Source organism: Phocoena sinus, chromosome 7 (genome assembly GCF_008692025.1).
Source record: "Phocoena sinus isolate mPhoSin1 chromosome 7, mPhoSin1.pri, whole genome shotgun sequence".
Classification (NCBI taxonomy): domain Eukaryota; kingdom Metazoa; phylum Chordata; class Mammalia; order Artiodactyla; family Phocoenidae; genus Phocoena; species Phocoena sinus.
Genome location: NC_045769.1, coordinates 35,726,983 through 35,749,511, shown reverse-complemented (window position 1 = coordinate 35,749,511; position 22,529 = coordinate 35,726,983). Strand labels below are relative to the sequence as shown.

General features: G+C 40.6%; 1 long non-coding RNA gene across 1 annotated transcript; it reads right to left on the bottom strand.

Moving 5' to 3' along the window:
• Nucleotides 1–364: 364 nt before the first annotated feature.
• Nucleotides 365–22,242, bottom strand: LOC116756457. The gene is made up of 3 exons (XR_004350652.1): nt 22,119–22,242; nt 18,043–18,048; nt 365–406 (listed from the first exon to the last, which is right to left on the bottom strand). It is a non-coding gene; the product is annotated as an uncharacterized LOC116756457 (long non-coding RNA).
• Nucleotides 22,243–22,529: the final 287 nt, after the last annotated feature.

The window sequence follows — 22,529 nt, the reverse complement described above, 5'->3', positions numbered from 1 at the left end:
TTATCATGCCTGCTGCTCCCAGATAGACTCAGTGTTCATGGTGCACCCTCTTCACTGTGACTTCAAAATCAATGATAAAGAATCGGGTAGCATTTGATTGTGTGCTGGTTACTACCAGCCTTCTCAATGATGGAAAGGCTTTAGGCAAAGATGGTAAACTAAGAACTCGTGTCTATAAAGACAATTTGGTTTTTTGTTTTATTTATTTATTTATTTATTTTTGGCTGTGTTGGGTCTTTGTTGCTACGTGCCGGCTTTCTCTAGTTGCGGCGAGCGGGGACTACTCTTCATTGCTGTGCGCGGGCTTCTTATTGCGATGGCTTCTCTTTGTCTTGGAGCATGGGCTCTAGACGTGCGGGCTTCAGTAGTTGTGGCACGTGGGCTCAGTAGTTGTGGCTCACGCGTTCTAGAGCACAGGCTCAGTAGTTGTGGCGCACGGGCTTAGTTGCTCCGTAGCATGTGGGATCTTCCCGGCCCAGGGCTCAAACCCACGTCTCCTGCATTGGCAGGCAGATTCTTAATCACTGCGCCACCAGGGAAATCCCTATAAAGGCAATTTGGAAGGAGGGGTGACAGGCTGGATCCTTTCCCCTTTTTATTATAACCTTTGCTCATTTTTATTTTCCTCTCCTTCTTTTACTCGTTGCCATTTTTGTCTCTGCAGCTTTTATTTCTTTGGTCTTCTTTTTTTTCTTCTCAGTTTCTTTTTTTTTTTTAATTTAATTCTGAAAAGAACTTTATTAGCTTTATCTGAGTAGTCCTTCAGTCAGTTGTGTTTATATCTTTTTTTCTACCGACAAAGAATTAAAAAATGGTTTCTCTTCCTGAATACGATGTTTAAAGATTTTTTTCTCTTTTTGTCTACTAAGTTTTCCTTAGGTAAACATTCCTTGCTCCCTCCTGCCCCTTTAAAAATTCATCAAAGATATATAATCACCTCTCAGAGCTTCTGATTGGCATGACATAGTGAATGTTGTTATCAATATTCTGTTCAAAGTAAACAATCTTGAAAGTTGTTCTTTTAGGTAACTTACGAAGTAGAAATCTAGGTGACCTTGCTGACTAGAATACAAGCTATGACAAATTATTTTAATTAGATCTACCTTTACCCCATACAGACTGAACAAAAAGAAAGGAGATTGTGGTTTACACAACAAGATAGTCATGACTGAGTAGTTAAAGGAAGTAAAACCTGTATTTATATTACTATATTGAAGTTATTTAGCATAAGTAACTCATCTTATTGCAAATCTGATGCTACCTAGTGACTTTACATTGTTGATGTTAACAAAACAATGATGACATTTGCATCAGGGAATCAAAAATAAACGAACAAGGGCTTCCCTGGTGGCGCAGTGGTTGAGAGTCCGCCTGCCAATGCAGGGGACACGGGTTCGTGCCCTGGTCCGGGAGGATCCCACATGCCGCGGAGCGGCTGGGCCCATTAGCCATGGCCGCTGAGCCTGCGCGTCCAGAGCGTGTGCTCCACAACGGGAGAGGCCACAGCAGTGAGAGGCCCGTGTACCGCAAAAAAAAGAGAAAAGAAAAAAAAATGAACAAAAATACACTCAATAACTTGTCTCATAGAGACCATATTAGAAAATTTTAGTAGCTTGTAGATGCTGAATTAAAGGTTTGAGAATTATGAATTGCCTTTTCTTTATTAAGCTAATATATTAAAATGTTTGCTAAAGTTTCATAATCATTAGAGGACTTTTCTGAATTCAGTTATAGGGCTAGAATGTATTTCTGAGCAATTAAAAACATTCACTTATATATAAAATATGCTTACATAAACGTTTAGATGCGAACAATGTGTATTGAAAACAGGAGTCGAAAGTTACTTTTGTGTCTTTCATAATTTGCTGGCTCCATCACTGAGAGGCTAAGGGACCTTATAAAATGCCTTACATTTTCCACCAAATTGAGCAATTAATAGGCAAAAATTCGTACCTGTCTTGCACAAATTGGGAGGTGGAGGTGGTATGTAGCACAAGAAGTAATTCCAAACAGAAATATATTAATTGAATAGATATGTTATTCCAGCTTAAGTCTAAAGGATAGTGGTAGGCAAGGCACTGGATATAACCAAACGAATTCTATTGGTATGTTGTATTCATTTGACTCTTTAAGATTGGAAGAGACTGGCACCAATTACTCTTAGTAACGAGGATTCGTGGTAAGGAGACAAAGGAATAACTATCTTCTTAGCCACCCAGATACTCCTTGTTCCAGACGTTCCCAAACAGAAAAAAACACCAGACAAAAGGGGAGGCTCTTCTTCATTTGGAATGCAGATTGACCATGTGACCTACTTTGTAATTAGCACCTACATTTCTCCAAATTAAAGATATGATGGAGATGCTTTACCCCATCCTATACAGAACTGCCCTTTGGGCAAACTTTCAGGTCAAGCTGTTTCAGAGGCAGTTGTCCTCTCTAGGTAGAGCCCATGCACCAATCCATGGCTGTATTGTTATGGCTAGAATGGCCAGAATGCGAAATGCAGGCAAATACCTTTTGATACTTTAATTTTTTCCCTAGCAAGAAAGAGTGATAACAGATGATCATTTGGAAACTTCATGGTTTATTCAATACATGTGTGGGCTGAAACGAGGCTGGATAATTTCCCTCAATTATCTGGATGAATCAGGCAAAGTTGTTGGTTCTTAACCTCCAAAGTGAAGATAATTATAGCTTAATAGACTGTCTCAGAAGGACAAAAGTCTTGGATTTTATTTTCAAAATGATAGACATCTATCGTGTTTGAATTGTAAATGCAGATTAAAATAAATCTCATTTAGTAAAAACCAAAAGAACTGTTAGGAATATACTTCCCTTATCAGCTTCCCTCAGTTTCCTTATCTGTAAAATGGGGATAATGAGAGAAGCTACTCTGATGGTTGTTGTGAGAACTAAATGAGTTAATACAAATAAAGTACTTAAATTAGTCCCTGGCATGTGCTAAGCACTTAATAAATGTTGGATTGTTATATTGTTATTAATAATTGCAAATACAGATAAACAATATTGTACACAAGAGAAAAAAATAAAAATTTCTGAAGAAGGCAGGTATTCTGAATCTGTTAGATAATCTATTAGAAGGGTACAGGTTTCTCGGTTTCTTTTTTTAAACTGAGACTGGAAAATACTTTGCTATTCAAAGTGTGTGGTCCATGAACCAATAGTATCAGCCTCACCCGGGAGCTCATTAGAAATGCAGAGTCTCAGGCCCCGCCCATACCTGCCCACTCAGGACCTGCCATCTAACAAGATGCCCAGGTGATTCCTATGTACATTAGTGCCCATTTATTTAAACATAAATCCTGTTTAGGAGCTAATTTTTTCAATTGGTCTTTGTTTTCAGGTTATAATATTGAATGGTATGCTGATATGTCTATTTTATATCGCCCATAAAAATTAGACTTTATGTTCTTTTCTCTTGACTGTCTTGGACATCCTTTGTAAAAGAGGCCACCTAGAAACACCGCAGAAAGAGGGAATGAGTGCCTCAGTTTGCACCATTACCCCTCACTGCCTTCAGCATGACGAAGGTCACCTGTCTCACTGTCTGCTGTCCAAGGTGCAGACCTGCTTCCCCCACTGCCCAATCACTACCTCTCTTGCTCTGTACCCTGAAAGGAGATGTGCTTATGCAAGCTTGGTCTGCTCTCTGCTTCGGAGACATCCTCTTCCTTATCCCTCCAGCCCTGGCATGTTCCTCTTGCAACGCCTGCCTTACCGCACTTCCTGATGGGAGCGAGGCAGTGGGCAGTCATCTCCACCTGCTGCTGCATCCTCTGTGACATCCTTGGTGGAGGGCTGTGAGTGCATGGAATCACTATAGAGCCAGCTTCTGGTCCTGAGGAAATCACTCCGTAGGAGGGAATCAGTGTGGTGTGACATGAACGCACGCACAAACACACACACACACACACACACACACACACACACACACACACACACCCTCTCCCAAGGACAAATATCGATTCTCAGAGAAAGTACAACCTAAATCAATGTTTTTCAAAATGCCATCAATGAACCTATTCTCAAGTGTTCATGAGAACATTTTTTGCCTTTAAAAACAAAAGAGGGAATAAGTTTAGAAGCACTAGTGTAAACCCATAGGAAGAAGTAGAACCCTTTTTCTAAATATCCTGTAATTTCCAAACCTGCCTGTCTCGCAATAGCATTATTTTATATGCGTCACAACCTCATCCCCTAAGCACTGCCCCACTTCATAACCCAAATGGACATGCATCTCCTAATGGCTGCTCCCCTGGCCACCCTGCAGCCTGGAAGGGGCTACTTAATCTCCCAGAGCTGGAGCCAAACTCCTCTCTCTCTGTCTCTCTTTGAACTTGCCTGATGGGAGGGTTGGCTGCCTGGGGCCCCTCACTGCAGCCGTGGTCTGGGGTCTAGCTTTTCTGGGAGCTCACAGGCACATGTCAGCCCCTTTCCTGTCTGCGGTTGAATTTGACTGAAGCACTCAGGAGTCCCTGAGGAATGAAAACGGAGTAGAGGGAAACCTTCTCTTTCTATGGAATCTACTTTGGGATGTTTGTATTGGATTGGCCAAAAAGTTTGTTCGGTTTTTTCCATAAGAATGAACATTTTGGCCAACCCAATAGATATTTTTCCGAATTCCAGAAGAAAATCGTCTTTTAGAATTTGTGATGTAGTGAAAGAAATACAGGACTGATATTCCCGAGACCTGGCCGTACCCCTCCTTTCTCAGTCTCAAGCCCCCTTAACTATAAAATGAACTAAAATCCCTCACAGTGCTGAAAAAACAGTATGTTATGCTTAAATATGTAGTACATGATTTATTTTATGTTTTTTCATACTACTTATTTTTTTTAATTTATACTCTACTTTGTCTCAGAATGGATTTAAGGGGCTTTGAGAGGATACATAAAAAATAGCAAGATAGCATAAATTAGAAATATGTGAAGAACAAAAGGGGAAAACAAAGAAAGGACATAAAATGAGCCAGGCTATGGCTACCGCATCCAGGCGTGCCTAGAAGTCTTGCCCTCTTGCTTCAAGAAAATGTTTCAGTTGTGTGTAAACCCAGATAAGGCGTATGAAAGGAAAATTCCATAACTCTCCCTGTAAGCAAGGCAACTAGTTAGAGTATCTGTAGCAAGCGTGGAATATCTTCTTGCTTCTAAGGACCACTGATCTCCAAAAATTTAATCAAGGACGTTAATTCAAAGACAACTATATTTTTTTGAGAGCGATATATGTAATTGTTCTATACATTTATTTTTAAATTAAGAGCAGCCACCTTACATATAAAAATATTCAGTAAACTAGCACATGTAGGAAACAACCTATTCCAATTCCATAGTGTAGTCAGTTAAAAGGGGAGCAGAATTCAGGTGGGTGAGGCCTGCAGGGAGCTGGAACATACTGTCACAGAGAGAAGGAACACACAATTACTGCTCTGAGTTGCTAGGAGGCTCAAGGTTTCAGATTCAAGATGAGTGAGTGGGTGGTCTGATTTTAAAGTCTGATTTTAAAACAAGGGCTAACAAGACAGACCGGAAAGTGTTCCCTGAAAAGGCTTTTGCTGTTGGAAGCCAGTTGTAATGCCTCATTTGTCCTCTGGGTAGGGGCGCTGGGGGGTGGGAAGCTTTATTAATTTATGAATGAAGAACTAAAATCACAGACATTACCAAATAGGTACCAGTAAGGTTCTCATCTCTCTAGCTTCACCTTTTGCCGGCGCCCGCCAGATACACCTTCAAACATATGCTCACACATGCACACATATGTGCACACGTACACACACACTCACGTACCACTCACACATATACATTCACACACACTCTGAGCCTTTGCAGATTGCAGAAAGGGCCATGCTGTCTCTCACGTCCAGTTTCAAGCACAAGCAGGACCCTCTTCCCCATCTGCAGAGTTCTCCCATTTTCCATCCCCATTGCTCTCACTTTCCCCAGCAAACCCCACTTGTCCCTTATGATCCATTTTAAATATCCCTTCCTCCCAGCAGCTTCCTCTCCAAATCCTGGATGGGTAACTTCCCTTAAACAACAGCTTTCACAACAACTTTGCTCAAAATAGTACAAAAGAGGTGCATTGCCCTAACATCCAACTTTGTCAGGGGAGATGGGCCAGGGTGCTCCAGACACACATTCAACCCCTGGACATGCCAGTACCCAGTGTGAGAAGGACACAGAGAAAGCACAAGAGATTAGAGAACTCGGATGGATGGAAACAGATGAGATATTTAGTTATTTTAAATGCTTTTTGCTGGGACTGCCACATGAGATGTGTATCTTATTTCCAGAGAAGTCTCAGGGGAAATAGCTGTCATGAGGTTTCCTTGCAGAACTCTTTTTATTTATTTATTTATTTATTTGCGGTACGCGGGCCTTCTCACTGCTGTGGCCTCTCCCGTTGCGGAGCACAGGTTCAGGATGCGCAGGCTCAGCGGGCCATGGCTCGTGGGCCCAGCCACTCCGCAGTACGTGGGATCTTCCCGGACCGGGGCACGAACCCGTGTCCCCTGCATCGGCAGGCGGACTCTCAACCACTGCGCCACCAGGGAAGCCCTGCAGAACTCTTTAGTACAGTACAAACAATATCGTGGAGGACAGAGAACCTAAATCGCAGACCATAACAATCAGGGCTGCCCCAACTGCAGTTCAGTTTACCCTGTAACTTCTTAACATGAAGTGAAATGTTTACTACAATAAAACAGTGCAGTGACCTTTGGGTATTAAATCAGGTTTCATGCTCCAGGACAGTGATCAAAATATTCTCATGCTATTTTTTTTCCCTTCCAAATGGAACCAAAGGGCTTTAAGAAAATTTACTGAAGCCTTGAAAACCTAATGATCCCTTTACAGCCTCAGGTGAGTTACTACAAAATTTAATTTCTGCTATTGCAAACAGCAAAATAAATGCATGTACCTGTTTGCTGCGTTTCTGTTTTTCTCTCTGACCCACACTACAGATAGTGCCATGCTCTTGCAAAACACTTGGGGATGCCCAGCGTCTTGCAGTGACCTTAGGCATCTGTGACATTGACTTGTCCCTCCCGGCCCGTGAGTAGAAAGAGTCATGGTTCGCCCTTTACAAGCCCATTCATCTTGTTATGAAGTTCATTCAATAACGTTTTTTTTCTTAATCGGAGGAAAATCAACTTGTTTTTGAGAGTTTCAACGTTGGAAACAAAAGGATAGATACCCAGGATTATATATAATATTTTTAAAGTGTTGTGTATCTGTACATTTAATCATTTATGACATGTTATTTATTTACATTTTTGGCTACCTAGAATCTGCTCCTTTGTTGATGTCCTTTTGGTGAATTACCCTTCCGCCCTTTGTGGGCCCTTGGTAAGACCATCAATCAAGGCATGTTGCTGTCCCCAAACAAAAGGACAGGCTCATGAGCTAGGTTAGACCAATTTTGTGTTAACTGATTAGAAAATAAAATGGTTGCCACTGATTCCTTCTCAGGCTGGGACCTTGGTGAATTAAGCTCTAATTAAGGGCTATAGACTAATTCCTGCTACCACATCCTCCAGAGCTACCTTGATTGCTGTTCCCTTCTCAGTCTGGTTTTTCCCCAGGCTGGCTTTTCAACCTTCCCTTCAGTTCTGTGAGCTACTACTACCTTTCTAATTTTTTTTTTTTTTTTCTGCTTAATAAACCAGAATAGGTTTCTGGTGCTTGGAACCAAAGAATCCTTATTATGAAAGAATTTATAACCAGATGTGATATAGAGGATAAAGACAATAAAGATTACAAAAAAGTGGGGGTGGGAAAAAAAAAACGGGGGGTGGGGATGAGATAATAACTCAATGTACTAGTGAGAAACATTGGAAGGATAGTCAACGAGAACCATGGCCAAAATCCTGCCACAGACAGCCTAGGGAGAGGACACCACTGCTGCTGCCACTTTTCACTGAGTGCTCAGCAGGCTCTGGACTCTGAATGCTACTGCTGCCATCTGTTTTCTCTGAATAAAGGGCATGGCTGCTGCCCCCTCCACCCAATCAGAATTCTTCACTGTCCCAAGTTAGAGAGCAGTGGGTGCATATATCTGACTGAGTCAAGGTCACATGTGCATACCTCAGCCGTCCAGGAAAGGAAAGTGAATATCTGCCTTTTCAACTGCTCTAGTGGAAGGGGTGAGCTCTACAGTGAAGACTTCTGCATATTTGGTTGGGCCAGGGGGGTTCTGCTGCTGGGCAGCTCGTGTCTCTCATTTTCAGAAAAATTATTGGGTGGAGTCAGAAATGAGTCAAAAGTAAGGATTATGAGAAAGATTACAACAATATGATTGATGGTAGAATTTCAAGTTAATTAACTTGATTGAACAGTCAAAACTAGACCTGTATGGAATATATAGAATATAAAGCAAAATGATTGATTAATTAGTATTCTCTTTATAAAATCAAGAATTAGATATTTCTTTCCACATTAGAAGCCCTGAGACAGAGGCATCCAGCTAAGCTACACCTGCATTCCCAACGCACAGAAACTGTGAGATGATAAATGTTTGCTGTTTTAACAGGCTTAGTTTAAGAGTAATTTGTTACATATCAGTTGGTAACTAATGTTTATGTACCTAACAACAGAGCTTCAAAATATACAAAGCAAAAACAAATATAACTGCAAAGACAACTAGACACATCAAAATTATACTAGGAGATTTCAACACCCCTTTATCAATAATTGATAGAACAAATAGAAAATAAAAATGGTTATAGAAGACTTGAACAATACTAGCAACAAACTTGATCTAATTGATATTTATAGAACACTCCACCACTAACAGCCAAATACTGCTTTTCCAGTATATATAGAACATTTACTAAGATAGACATTCTGAACCATGAAATAAGTCTCAGTAGGTTAAAAAGTATCTTATATACAGTGGAATTAAATTTTAAATCAATAGTACAAAGTACTCTGGAAAATTCTGAAATATTTGGATTTCAAATAACACATTTCTTTTAAAAACTCATGTGTCAAAGAAGAAATCAAAAGGGAAATTAGAATGTATTTTGAACTAAATGAAAATGAAACCACAACATATCAAAATTGGTGAGATGCAGTTAAAAGTAGTACCTAGAGGGAAATTTATCGTGTTAAATGTCTATATTAAAGAAAAGGAAGGTTTCAAATCAATGAATAATACCAGTTCCACATAAAATCTTCCAGAAAATTGAGAGAGGAATACTCCCCAACTCATTCTATGAGGGCAGAATTATTCTGATACCAAAACCAGGCAAAGATATTATAAGAAAACTATAAACCAAATCCCTCATGAACATAGATGCAAAAATTTTTAACAAAACTTCGGCAATTTGAGTTCAAAAATATATAATCAGTAATAATCAATAATTCATCACGGCCAAGTATGGTTTATATGAAGAATGTATGGTTGATTTATAATTTGACGGTCATTCAATGTATTTTACCATATCAGTAGACTAAAGAAAAATCATATGACCATTTCAATAGATGCAAAAAAAACATTTGATGAAATCCAACATACATCTTAATAAAAACTCCCTGGAAAATACTAAGAATGGATGGAATCTACCTAAAAATCCTATAATTAATATCATACCTAATGGTGAAAGACTGAATATTTTGCCCCCAAGATCAGGAACAAGGCAAGGATATTCCCTCCCACCACTACTGTTCGACACTGTACTGGAGGTTCTAGCCAGGGCAGCCAGGTGAGTAAAAGAAGTAGAGGCATCCATATTGGAAAGGAAGGGGTAAAATAGTCTGAATTCTAAGATGACTCTAACCATCTTCAGAGAAAATCTGAAGGAACTGACAAAAAAAGTACTAGAACTAATACATTTCAGGATATAAGATCAATACACAAAAGTCAATTTTATTTTTATATACTAGCAATGAGCAATTGGAAATTGACAATTTAAAACAGTCAATTCTATTAGCATAAAAATATGACTTCAGGATAAATCTCATAAAAGATATATAATACGTATAAACTGAAAACTAGAAAACATTTCTAAGAAAAATCAAAGAAGACCTAATTAAATAGAGATACATGCCATGTGCATGGATTGGAAGACTCAACATTGTTAAGATGTTAGTTCTTTCTAAGTTTATCTACAGATTTAGTACAGTCCTGATGAAAATCCCAGCAGCCTTTTTTTGTATACATTGACAAGCTAGTTCTAAAATTCATGAAGAAATACAAAGGACCTGGAGGAGCCAAAACAACTTTGAAAAAGAAAAATAAAGCTAAAGGACTTACATTCTCAACTTCAAGACTTATTATAAAACTATGGGAGCGAGACAGCTGGTAAAGATGCACAAATGGACCAGGGGAACTGAAGAGAGACCCATGCACATACATGGACCATTGTATATTTCAGTAAAAGTATATTGTACATTTCAACAAAGGTGCAAAGATAAAGGAAAATATTTGTTTTTCTCTCTTTTCAACAAAGGTGGAGAAAGGATGATTTTTTTCAATAAGTGGTGTTGGAACAATTGGATATCCATATGTAAAGACATGAATTTTGATATATAACTCACACCATGTACAAAACTTTCCTGAAAGTGAATCACAGATCTAAAAATAAAACCTAAAACTGTAAAACTTTAAGCAGAAGATATAATAGGAAATCTTTGTGAGCCTGGGGTAGGCAAAGACTTCTTTGACATAGCACCTTATAGGTTATTGTGAGGATGAAATAAAATAATACAAGTAAAGCTCTTAGAAGAATTCCCATGGAATACCCAATAAATGTAACCCCTTATTGTTAAAGGTAAACATTATGCATGCTTTTCGATTTGAGCTTGTATTGGCGGTTGGATGTAGAGAGGGATTATGAGCCACACTGTAACTGAAGTTCAAAGATGTTAAGTGACTTAAATTATTCAAGGTGATCATATCAGACAAAAGTGAATTTGGCTTCAAGCACTGGCATACTTGGCCAACAGAAGCTTCAACAAGCATGGGTTCATTTTTCTCCCATAACAAAAAGTAGGGTGGGGGGCATTGTTGGCGATGGCCGGGTGGCTCCACGGTCAGGTCGGGACCCAAGATGCATGGCTCTGTGATTAAGCTGACTTCCTCTCAGGTGTGTGAGAAGGCTACAGCATCGCCATACGCCCACTCAGAGGAGGGGCAGGCTGGGGATCTCTCTGCACACCTTCCTCTTGTCAGGGAGGAGAAACCTCTTCTTGGAGACCCCATAGACTGCCTCTTACATTTCACTGTCCAGAACTGAGTTATATTTTCCACCTCTGGGTTAGCAGCTGGGTCCACCTTCCTCGAGATGGAAGAATCTCTGCCACACACCTGAACAAAATCGGGGTTTTGTTAGCAGGGAAAATGGAGGACCGACTCTGTTACCAGCGTCTGCCATGGCCACACCAACGACCGTGGGGATGCCTGCATTCAAACCGGGTCTTATGACTTCAGTTCACTTGCCGCTACATAAAACCACCTAGCACGGTGGCGCTGTGTCAGCATTGGGATACAAGGATGAAAACTCACATTCTCTGAGAAGACAAAAAGCAGCTATAAGAACAAGCAAATAAAATACCATTTGAAATCTACCACAATGGACATCTATATCCATATCCATATCTATATCTATCTATATCTCATATATATTACATCGGATACATGGAAGAAGCCAGACTGCAGGAGTTAAGCTGCCCAGAGGAGGCTTGAAAGCTGAGTGGGCATTTACCAATTAGTCTTGACCAACAGGGAGAACAGTAGGTTCAAAAGCAGGGAGGAGTGAACAAGCGAGGCATTTTCAGAGTTCAGTATTACTTTATAAATTTGAAACTTAAAATGCAAGAGGTGAATGATAGGACTGCCAAAAGTTGAGGCTAGACAGGTAGGCTGCATATGTTCTGTAGGTGATAGGAGTCAACAATGGAAAGGCCTATTTGATCGGAGAGTGTTACGATCAGATTGGTGAACGATAACTGGAAAGATCATGGTACAGTTTTTAGTTCAGTTTCATCCTTAGGTTGTTGATGGGCTATGGGAAGTTCATGCCTACCCGGAGATTTTGGCAAGTTTCCAGGAGGTGTATTAGTTTCCTAGGGCTGTGGTAACAAAGTTCCAATCAACTGGGTGGCTTAAAACAACAGAGTTTATTATCTCACAGTTCTACAGCCCAGAAGTCTGAAATCAAGGTGTCAGCAGTTCGCTCTGAAGGCTCCAGGGAAGAATCCTTTCTTGCCTCTCTAGTTTCCGCTGGCCCCAGGCATTCCTTGGTTTATAGGGGCATAACTCCAATCTCAGTCTCCACCTTCACGTTGCCCTCTTTTTTTCTGTGCTTCTATGTCCTCTCTTCTTATAAGGACACCAGTCATTAGATTTAGGGCCCACCCTAAATCTAGGAAGATTTCATCTGGAGATCCTTAATTATATATACAAAGACACTGTTTCCAAATACTGTTACATTCTGAGGTTTCTGGTGGACATGAATTTTTTGGGGGGTGGGAGGGACCAAACCATAGCCTCATAGTTTGTTCTGGCTCTGAATTTCTGCTCATCTTAACATCTTAATCTCACATCTCATTTTCTATGGATATACAGTTTTCTTTGCTACACACCAGCCCAGATGTGGAGCTCAATCCCTTTCCTTCATGTGCCCTTAATCCATTCACCCAAGGTATTTAAGGGCATAGAAGACTTTATTGAAGTTTTGGAGTAATGGATGGTGCTCACCTTTCAGCAGCACACACATAAACTTAGACTATTAGGAATTCAAGTTTTTAAACATCCTTTGTTTAACCCACCCCTGGAAAGGTCTCATTCACAACGTTTTATCAGAACCCAGAATCCTGCTTGCTGCCTGTTCTCTTTGCTCCTTCTTTCTACTTGCCCTGCTAGCTTTTCCTCTCCAGACTCCTCTCTTCTGCTCCCGCTCCAATTCTGATTAATTTCTTACAAGGTTTGTTTGGATGGTGTGTTTCACTGTCCTTTCAAACCCTACCCCCAAAGAGGTCATATGCACATCAAGGACTTTTGCTAAAAACAAACAGTTCCGTCTAAAAGGCGCTCAGAGGGCCATCTGTTAAAACGTGAATTGTTTCACCTACTACAGGAAAAAAAGAATTATAAACAGCACAGAATCTGGAAACCTCTGTACACAGATTATAAAATCTTCTACTCTTTGAAGAGGTTGAATATTTTTATTTAAAAGAATTTCCACTATAATACACTTGGGAGGCTCATTTAAGTAGTTCCGTAATGAGCTAAGGCACGGATGGAGATAGATGTGTTTATTGCTGCCTCACTAACAAGAAGCAAACAGTAAATTCTATATTTATCTCTGCACATGTGTGAATGACATACGTATGAGATATATATTTATCAATATATATGTACGCGTGTGTGTGTATAATGTAGTAAATACTTTGTCAAGTGATACACATCGAGTACCTCATTTAATCCTCACAAGTAGGAGGTAGTGAGTGTTATTTCCTCCACTTTATAGGTAAGTAATTGAGGCTTAGAGATGTGAGATGCCTCCCCAAAGTTCAATAGTTAGAGATGGAGCCTGTCTCCAACATCATCCTTGCCTTAACCCATTGATCTATCGCTGCCTAAGGACATAGGCTAAAATGTGGGCGGGGGACATATCTGTGAGGAGGATAAGAGCTGATTAAAATGTACCTTTCTGCATTTGCTAAATTTTCTACAATGGCCATATATCATATCTATAATAGGAAGCCTGCTCCCCCAGCACCTATAAATGTTATAAAGAGACACCACACCAGTTTCATAACTGAGATGCAGTACTGTTATGAAAAAAGTCAAGGTTAAACTAGAATAATATAATATTAATGTCTAATTTTTGTTTGATGCTTTATAAAATACAAATTATGTTCACATGCATTATCTCATTTAATCCTTGCATAACCCTGTGGGTTGTAAGGGTAAATATGATGAAGTATTATTATCCCCTGCTTTTGTTTGTCAAATGAAGGTCAGAGAATAAATTGACTCTTTACTCTCATAAAGTCATGGAAAGGAGTAGCTGGACTGCAGCTTCCCTGAGGACCAGGGTCATATATGAAAGGTCCACATGGTTGTATCTCCAGCCCCTGGAGTATGAGACCTAGAACATAACACAGAGTATGTGCTGAACAAATATTTGTTGACGAATAAATGAAATTCAGTGCCTTGCACTTAGTCGTGTCTTCTGTCCATTGAACTATGTCTCTGGTCACTCGAGAGGTAACCTTTTTTTTTTTTCGGTACGCAGACCTCTCACTGTTGTGGCCTCTCCCGTTGCGGAGCACAGGCTCCGGATGCACAGGCTCAGCGGCCATGGCTCACGGGCCCAGCTGCTCTGTGGCATCTTCCCGAACCGGGGCACGAACCGGTGTCCCCTGTATTGGCAGGCAGACTCTCAACCACTGCGCCACCAGGGAAGCCCTGCAATCTTTTTATCGCAATGCCCAGTCAGGCCTTTAGAAGTCCACCATCTTCATCACTGCATTTAAAAGGGGTTGCACATAAAAATGGAAGGGCTTCAGGGAACTGTTTAAGCATTTTGTGTGTGTGTGTGTGTGTGTGTGTGTGTGTGTTAAAATATGCATAACATAAAATTCCTCATTTTTATCGTTTTAAAGTATACAGTTCAGTGGAATATAGTACGTTTCACACTGTTATGTAACCAACACCACCATCGAATTCTACAACAGTTTAATCACCCCAAAAGAAACCCATGCCCCATTAAGCAGTCCCTGCCCATTCCCCCTTGCCTCCAGCCACTGTCTCAATGGGTTTGCATGTTCTGGATACTTTATATAAATAGATTCATATAATATGTGACCTTTTGCGGCTTATTTCACTTAGCATGTTTTCAAGCTTCATCCACATGGAGTTTCATCAGCCCTCTATTCCTTTTTATGGCTGAATAATAGTCCATTGCATGGCTATGCCATTTAAACATTTTTTAAAGGTAGAAAGTGAGTCTAGTAGGACAAGAGATTGGGCTGGAGAAGCGGAAGCTAAAGCAGGACTTCACTTGGACTTATGGTTTAAGAGGACTTTATTTAGCAAGATGCTGAGAAATTATTCTCCAGGTTTGTGAAGGACAAAGTCAAAGGAAGCCAGGGAAGAAGGAGGACAAAAGAGATTCTTGGCTGAGCCTCAAGGGAGACCTCATCTTGATGGCCAGGGCAGTTAAAACGAGAAGCGCCATGGAGGGGAGCTGTGGAATTGGAATCCCTGACCTTCAGAACGAGAAGAGTCATCCCATCATGCAGATGAATATCTGTGGGGCATTCACCACCCAAAAGCATGGGACTACGCCAGGTGCTATTTCAAAATCACTGTCATGCTGCATGAGAAGGAAGACATAAAGAATAGAAAAGTAAATCCCAGAGGGTCTATGAAGATACAAAAGTGACCATTTAGGTACCTGCAAAAGTAGCTTCAAATTATGTAAATTGGCTATAATGTTAAAAAGGGGCAGGTGACATTTTAACAGAAAAAACAAATTAGTTAATGGCCTTGATTATAACTTATGGCACAAAGGAAAAGTCAGCTTATCTTCTGGATTTTATTTGGGTTAGAGACAATTATGTTTAGGTAAAAAGAAGTGAAACTCCTAACTGCAGGATACCATCAGTGCTTTACAGAATATCTTGGGCATCACCCCTACAAAAAAAAAAAGAGAAAAGAAAGCACAGTTATTATTTCCTTGATTTCCAACTCAAGTTGAATATAAATTACCTGGAAGGAAAAGTTATCTGGGAGAATTTAAAATATTGTAAATTCTCAAATCATTAGGTACTTTAAAAAAAACACCTACCAGTGCTTTCACACCAGTTTTAAGTTCTAATCCTTGCATGCTTAAATAAACATTACACACACAGATGCAGTGTGTGAAGCAGGCTCGGCTTTAAGAGAGGAAGATTACGTTTCTGTGTTTACCCAAGAGCCGGCTAAAACACATTTCATTTGGTCCTGACACAGAGTTTTAGAAACTGGAAAGGGAACTTTATGTCTTTAAACACACAGACTGAACACGGTGTGTATTTTAGAGATATCATGAAAAGTTTCTCTCTTCCACCTTTTACTGAGCCATCAAAGAGGCGATTGTGTGATTGTGTGATTCCGTATACATCAATGTATCAAATCCAGGAAGAAGCCTTCACGCTTACTGGACTAGTGATCAGCCCTGGACCAGCATAAAAATCTGAGAAATGGAGAGTGTTCAAGGAAAATTCACATCAAAAATAAGCACACCAAAAATTTTTTATTTTTGTGCCTACTTTGAGCTTGATTGACTTAGGTGCTGAAAAATTAGTTCAGGGCCTCACTATGACTTTCAGGGGTTCTAGGCACCTTTGCCTTCATGGGTCCAGATTTTAAAAGATATATTAAAAGTTCTATTTTATGACTGTGTTAGTAAAGAGATGAATACAATCCAGGCTGGACTCATTACTAGACAGTCATTATTATTATAGTCAGTTTTTTTCTTCTGATTTTAAAAGAAATGAATATTAAACCATTTTCACAGCCCTCTAGAAGCTTGGGGGGGCCATATGTCTGTGCCTGCTGTGCTCAGTGGATTCATCATCCCTGAGTCAGTCAGTCAACAAATATTTAGCCCATATGGTGAGCCAAGCTCTGGACTAGGTCCTGGAGGAATAGGAAGTGTAAGAAGTAATTTACAATGTGGTTGGATTGAGGGAACTTACTCATAGATGCGTAAGAGACCAAGACTGAACACAAGGGAGTGGGAGGCGAGGACTAGATGGGAAGGGCAGGGGAGAAGGTGAGGGTGAAGCGTAAGGACGCAGCGTCTTAGGTAAGAGGGTATTATTGCATCCAAATGATTGTTTCGAGGGCCCGCGTGAGCTTGATGACAGCAAAAATAGTAAGAAGGAAACAGACTTGAGAGAAGGACATAAAGATCAGGAAGGGTGGGAAGTCACTGAGGATTCTGTGGTGTCAGATGGCATCTGTACTTCATTGAGAATGGTCTCTCTTGATTTCCTCTTCCCACAAAAAGACAGAGCCCGACTTCTAATGAAAATGTGACTTCATTTGAGCTATGAGACCATGTCTCCATCTTGTTCTTAGCCGCCATCTCATTTTTTTTTGTTTCCTCAACCATGTGCCTTTGTAGAAAATGGAAGTGTCATTTAAAGGAAGATTGGTTTAAATACATGTTCTGACCCTTTTCAATTGCAGCAGGCTGCTCAGACTGTCCTTGCCACCCACCAGGCTCTGGGCGGTTCCCTAGTAACAGATACCGAATGAATTACCTATTGGAGTGGAAATTGAAGTCAGCATTTCAGTACTATTTTAAGTCTGGTTTCAAAACCATGTGCTTCTTCCTCTAAAACCAGCACCAGTCACAGTGGTAGCTTGTAGCACTTTGGAATAACCTTCCAGATATTTTTAGTGTTTTCTCGGTGCAAATACCAATGCTCCAAAAAAGGAAGACAAGAGTGGAAAATCCAGGCCCGGGAGATGCTCAGAGATATGGTGCAATATGATCAATTATTTAGGGACTAATTTCCTAGGCCCCATGCTAGTAGGAAATTCATATATGATGGAGATGGTACCTGCCATCAGAGAGTTCACAGTTACTGGAGGAGAGAAACAAGCAAACCAGATGATGACAACGTGATGTAATATGTATTGTTGCAGAGGCATGCCTGGGGTGCAAAAAACACACAGAAATTTGCCTCATAACCGGGGGGAACAAGAAAGCAACTCAGGAAAGCTTACAAGAGAAGGTGGTATTTAGGCAAAGACTGCTGATTGCTTACTCAATCTGCTCCCTTCCTTATTAACCCAGTGCCAGTTTTTATTCAGTGTGGCAATATGCTCACTTGAGAGATTACATTTCTTACTCTCGCTAATGATCATGTGACTAAGATCGTGTGACTGAGATGTAAATGGACATTTTGATCAGTTTGTCAGGAAGACTTCTTAAAAGGGAAAACAGACAGCTAGAACTTGTCCTCTTTGCTTTCCCTCCTTCTTCCTTCTCATCTGAAATATCGACGTGTGTGTGACCTGGGGCTCCAGCAGCCATTTTGTACCATTAGGTAAACTTGAGAATAGGATCCAAGGGCTAAGGATGGCAGAGCAGAAGAATATAAAGAATCTGAGTCCCTGATGATCATGGTACCCAACATACAGCTCTGAACTGCCTATCTCTGGATTCCCTTTGTATGAAAAAATATAAATCCATATATCTTTGCTATTATTATTTTGAGTTTTCTTAATCCTAAGCTATATTGTGCCCATTGAGCTAAGTTTTGAAGGAGTAGTAGAAGTCAGCAAGGTGGATAAGAGGCAGAAGGGTTTTCTAGGCAGAGAGATAAACTTTCTCAAAGCCACAGGAGCATGAAGTTACATGGAGCACAAACAGCCTTGTAGGCAGTTCTGCTTGGCAGAAGTTATAAGCAATAAGGTTAGAGAGTAGAGCAGCTACTCTCTTTCAGGCCAGGTGCCTCCACTAATACATCTAGTCCTATAGTCATAAATGCACAGCCACCCCACAGGGTTGCTGTTTACTTAATGGCCCCAGAACATAGGTGGGAGCTTTGGTCTTAGTGAGGTAGAGAGAACAACTGTGAAGTAATTGGAGGAAAAGAGGAGGACAGGGCAGATGCCAGTAAAGGTATGTGTTCAGAACCTTCTGTTCTGGGAAGGTTGATGGTGTCTGTTTTCTCCATGAAGGAGGAGAGAGCAAGCCTAGAAGAGAAAGGGTTTGAGGAGAGTGGAGGACGTTTGAAACAGTTTCGGCTCACTATGCCTTTGTGTCCCTGTTTATCTAATTTTCCCTAATTAAATGATTTCATGGTTCCATTCCTGCTTCTTTCCACATGATCCAGAACTTGCTTCAAGTCCTTCCTATTGAATCTCCACTGCAGAGACTTCCTGAGTGCTGGGACAGGCTTCTTTGGTCATCATATACAGCATCACTTTGTGTTGTGTCATAGCTGTTGTAGCCAATCCTATCTTCAAGCATAGTAATAAGAAAATAAAAAGTAGAAAGAGTTTTAGAGAAACTCAACTTCTCTAAGAATTAGTTTCCCCAACTGCAAAATGAGGGGGAAATCACTATCTTGAAGATTCTGAGAATTCATATGAAGTGCTTGGCAGTGTGCCTTGTGTATATTAGGCATTTAATAAGGAGGTAGCTTTTAGCATTAATTCTATAATACATAGTATATACTTAATAATCACTCTTGAGTAAGGTAAATCCAGTCCCCACGTAAATCCAGACCCAAGGTAGCCATCAGTTGGAAACTTCTTTCTATGGGGACGCTGCCTCCTCAATGACCATATCACCTCCTGATCATGGAAGGATCCCACTGTTCATTCTGGTTTTGGACTAAGGGTCCTAAGGTCTGAGATGTAGAATGGAAGTTCCATGAGGGTAGGACTGAGCCTGTCCTTAATTTCAGGGCCCTGTAGAATGAGGACATATAGGGGGCACTCAATGCATATTTATTTGTCGAATGAATGAATCTGAGGCAGTTGGCCTTCTCTTTGGGAAAAAGCAGTTCCCTCTCCCTTTATTTCCACTTGGGTTACTGAAATGCCCCTGTCCCCTGAAAAATTAGTACTTGCACATTCTTAAATCTTTATCTATGCCACTTAACCCCTCATTTATTTTTGTCCATTTAGTTTTGACGGAACAGGTAATAAAAAAACAAAGGAAGAGTCTTTGGGGAAAACAGGACTTTTAAGAGTCATGGACATATACACACTAGCAAACGTAAGGTAGATAGCTAGTGGGAAGCAGCCGCAAGGCACAGGATACCGCCTGGAGGGGTGGGATAGGGAGGGTGGGAGGGAGGGAGACGCAAGAGGGAAGAGATATGGGAACAGATGTATATGTATAACTGATTCACTTTGTCATAAAGCAGAAACTAACACACCATTGTAAAGCAATTATGCCCCAATAAAGATGTTAAAAAATAAATAAATAAAAATTTAAAAAAAACAAACAAAGGAAGAGTCTTTGGGGAAAACAGGACTTTTAAGACCTTTTTGAAAAGGGCCCTGAGTGGGCCTAATGCACGTTCAGCTCCTACCTGTACTGAGGCAGGCACCAGCGACACAAAAGCTGGGTCTGTGTTCTTGCTGCACAAAGCACCTGATTCATGAGACAGCTTTGCAGGAATTTAATTAGTGAAGGAATGTGCAAAGCTTAAGCGCTTCAGATGGCATTAACCACTGGGGAGGGGAGAAGGAGGGGAGGAAAGCCTAACAGATGTTTGATTCAGCCTTGTTCCTGCAACAGATCATTGCGCACACCGTTTTTCTATTTGGGTAGCTCTTGGGTAAATCTTGTTAATGATAATTTCATTCTTTCGGAAGCCTGGTTTAACGTGTATCCAGTTTAAAGGGAATAGAAACGCACCTATCTCATGAGGAGAAATAAGCTGATTTTTTTTTAAAATCTGGATATTTCAGGGTTGCTTTTGTAATGTCATTATTTCAACACATTGAGTGACTGTTGACCCGCGAGTTGAATGAACGTGAATCTTTAGTCTCAGAAAGTTAAGTTGCGATCAGTCTGTGAAGAAACTGCATGTTTTGGTTTTAACGGCTGCAAGTGTTTGTTTGATAGTACTTTGCTGCTTTAAGTCAGATCGCTGTTCTGTGTACAGGAGAGGGCTGTGTGAGGCTGTTAGCTTACGTGGCCAGCCATCCGGGCAGCTACCGGTCCTGGGCTGGCACTGAGGGCCTTGGCAGGCCTCGGAGGCAAAGTCCTGCTAGAGTGGACCTGGGCTGGACTCCAGCTCATGGAAATGGACAGCATTTGCTGCTTTTTTCACCAAAACTAAAATTGCCTTTTTACACACTGACACAGGCTACTAGATCCAATGGTGTCATAGAAATAAGAAATGCAAGAGTCTCGAGGCTATCTGATTTATATCTCTCCCAGCTCCTGTTTACAGCCTATTTGTCAGTGTCTATTCCAAGTTCTTTCTGTCGTTAACATCTTGGGAGACTCAATTTTGGGTGATAGAATTAGAAGAGGAAGGAAAAGATGCATACCAACTAGACCCGCTTTAAATCCTATGTGTAGGCTCCAACCGACTCTTGAGAAATTCTGAAGAGCAAGTTCTTAGAACTTTTTTCTCTAGAAATGTTAGCATAATGGTGTTCTGCAACTGATTGCTGCCACGCCTAAATTATACTCTTTCAAAGCATAATACTAGCCACTCACAAGATGAAAAAAGAAAATCAGCAAGGCAGACTTCTTATCTTGGTCTCCTTGATTTCTGGCCCTCTACACTCCAAACCCTTAGAAATTAACACATAATGATCTGCCTCTATCTTCAAGGTCATTTTATACTCTCTTCTAAATGATCTGCCTCTATCTTCAAAGTCATTTTATACTCTCTTCTAAATCTTCTAATCTCTTCTAAATTCCAGTAGAGCAGTGTATTGTCATGTAGTATAATTGATCCCAAGAATAAAAAGGTTTTCTAATGTTTGAATGTGACAGAATGTTTTGGACAGTTAGCTATGTTTCTCCCATAGCCCTTCCCTTTTCACCTTTTTAAAGAATTGCATTAAGTATTTTTTAATTTACTCACTCTTTCAACCAAAAACTATTTGTTGAGTGAGTGCCTGTTCTGTGTCAGGTTCCCAAGATACAGTGGAGAATGAGACACAATCTCTGCCTTCACAGTAAGGTCTGCAAACAGCAACACTCAGAGAAAAAGCTGAAGCAGGGCTGGAGCTAGTTGCACAGAAGTCATAGAGTTGTCAGCATCAGGGTCACCATGTACGACTATGTTGGTTGCGCCTGGGTAAAGGGGTCAGTTGGGCTTTGTACCAGTCTAAAAATATCCCCAGCTGGAAGAAGGGAGCCTTTTCCTGAATCTCACAAAGGAATTATACTTGTTAGCAGTGAAGCACTCAGGATATACACACCTTATACTAACCCTAGTTTTGGGTGATTTTTTAAAATTTATTTATTTTATTTATTTTTGGCTGTGTTGGGTCTTCGTTGCTGTGCGCAGGCTTTCTCTAGTTGCGGCGAGCGGGCCTACTCTTTGTTGCAATGTGTGGGCTTCTTATTGCGGTGGCTTCTCTTGTTGTGGAGCACAGGGTCTAGGCACGCAGGCTCAGTAGTTGTGGCGCACAGGCTTAGTTGCTCCGTGTCCTGTGGAATCGTCCCAGGCCACGGCTCGAACCCATGTCCCCTGCATTGGCAGGCGGATTCTTAACCACTGCGCCACCAGGGAAGCCTTAACCCTAGTTTTTATTTCATAGTTCTGCACTAAAATTTTAAAATCTTCAAATTTCTATATTATGCTCATTCAGTTCAATATCCTAAAAACAAAAGAATACAACTCTCGTACAGTTTGTAGACAGGTCTGTTGGATGATTCAGTTAGCACATAAAAAGGAAATTGTATTTGTTCTATCCTTTTAATATGAAGGGATGTGAGACACCTCTGTCCCCCACCTTCAACAGGGGTCAGAAAAAGCCAGTTGGTGAGTTACGTGGGCAATTTGCTGAGTCTTTCA